General features: G+C 46.1%; 1 pseudogene; it reads right to left on the bottom strand.

Annotated features, from left to right (window-relative positions):
* Nucleotides 1–882: 882 nt before the first annotated feature.
* On the bottom strand, nt 883–999 carry LOC124799843 (annotated as a pseudogene).
* Between the last annotated feature and the right edge of the window lie 1,128 nt (nt 1,000–2,127).

The following is a 2,127-nucleotide window of genomic DNA, read 5'->3' as shown; positions in this document are numbered from 1 at the left end:
CACCTTAGGGCCTGGTTCCTACCTCTCTCTCCGTGGGAACCGTTTTACTGCTCACTGTCGGCTTATTCTGCAGCACTGCTTAACGTAGCCAACAGACATCGGGTATCTGCCGATTTCCAGTTAACGTAAAATTTGGAGAAATAAATACCCCTGAAATAAAGGGAAACCTCACACCTTGTAGCTAGAAACTGGCTTGACCTTATCGAGAGTGTCAGTAGAGGGATGGGGATTACTGTTCGCAATGTCACCGTAGTCACGATGGTTGGTAAGTTAATAAATTCATCAAGAAGGCTGGGAAAATATTTTTGCTAGAGAGGGCAAATAAGCAGTTGTTAGCATCCAGTTTAGACAGGGAAATGACATATTTAAGTCCCAAAAATTACGAACGGAAGGTTATGGGCATAGTTTAAACTGAATGTAGACCACGTTCTGGAGAACTATTTGCTGAATAAGTGGATTATAGACGGAAAAGACCCACCTTGCTTTAATGACAAAATTCGGAAAATTCTGAGGAAGTAGAGACTACACTCTCGATACAAAGAAATAACGTTCGCGTGTGACGACAGACGAGAGTCTGTGGAAACTCGTGCGTCTGTGAAAAGATCAATACGCAGAGTATACTACAAATATCACGGTTATGCCTTAGCAAAAGGTCTTGTCGAGAACCTGACAAAATTATAAAGCACTCCGTCTCAGGCCACAATTGGCTCATCGGGACCATCCAACCGCTGTGTCGTCCTCAGGGAGGATGCGGATAGGAGGGGCGTGTGGTCAGCACACCGCTCTCGCGGTCGTTATAATGGTTTTCTTTGACCGGAGCCGCTACTATTCGGTCGAGTAGCTCCTCAGTTGGCATCACAAGGCTGAGTGCACCCCGAAAAATGGCAACAGCGCATGGCGGCTGGATGGTCACCCATCCAAGCGCCGCCCACGCCCGACAGTGCTTAACTTCGGTGATCTTACGGGAACCGGTGTATCCACTGCGGCAAGGCCGTTGCCCTGACAAAATTATTGCCCTACGTTAAATCGCTAAGCGGGTCTAAGACTTCTGTCTAGTCCCTCAATTACACATTCTGTTAACCAGACAGCAAAAGGAAACCAGAGTTTTAAATATCTGGGTTTAGAAATCATAGACGCAGAGGGATCGTACAGACACAACGCTGGTTCGAGTGTCGCGTAGAGGACGTAGTAATGGACATTCCTCGCACAGAGGAGCAACTGAAAGTACTGAAAACAAGTAAGTCGCCAGATCGAGATGGAGTCCTCGTTCGGATCTGCAGACAGTTCTGTATGGTGTTGGCCTCCCACTTAGCTTGCAGTTATGGTGAATGTCTCGGCCAGCGTAAAGTCCCAAGCTACTACAACAAAGAATATTTGGCTCCTACAGATAAGACGGCAAAAGAATGGATCTGCAAAATTACAAGGAAATATTCGTAACATCGGTTTGCTACAGAATTCTTCACCATATTCTCAGTATGAATATTATAACTTTCTCTGAAACGGGAAAACTTCTGTAATCAAATCATCATGGATTTAGAAACCATCGCTCTTTAGGAACTCAGATTGCCCCTTTCTCACGTGAACCACGGAGAAATGGCAACAACTTCCATATTTCCACATTTCCGAAGAGCATTGGACACGGTGTCCTTCTGCAGATTATTAACAGACGTCCGAGCATAAGGAATTAGGTTCACAGATGTGGGAGTGGCTTCAAGACTTCTACGTTGTTCTTGACAGTGAGTGTTCATCAGAGACGGAAGTATTAGCAGCTGTTCCCGAGGGAAGCGTTCAAATAGTTCAATTGGCTCTGAGCATTATGAGACTTAACATCTGAGGTCGTCTGTATCGTAGAACTTAGAACTACTTAAACCTAACTAACATAAGGACATCACACACATCCATACCCGAGGCATGATTCGAACCTGCGACCGTAGCAGTCACGCGGTTCCGGACTGGAGCGCCTAGAACCGCTCCGCCACCGCTGCCGGCTCAGGGAAGAGTGAAACAACTCTTATTCTCTGTATACATAAATGATCTAATGGACAGGGTGAGCCGTAATATGCCGCTCTTTGCGAATGATGGTGAGGTTACAGGGAGGCGTCGTTGTTGGGTGACTTTAGGAGAATA

The sequence above is a fragment of the Schistocerca piceifrons genome, chromosome 5 (genome assembly GCF_021461385.2).
Source record: "Schistocerca piceifrons isolate TAMUIC-IGC-003096 chromosome 5, iqSchPice1.1, whole genome shotgun sequence".
Classification (NCBI taxonomy): Eukaryota; Metazoa; Arthropoda; class Insecta; order Orthoptera; family Acrididae; genus Schistocerca; species Schistocerca piceifrons.
The sequence above is the reverse complement of the archived record's forward strand: the minus strand, read 5'-3'. Positions and strand labels throughout refer to the sequence as shown.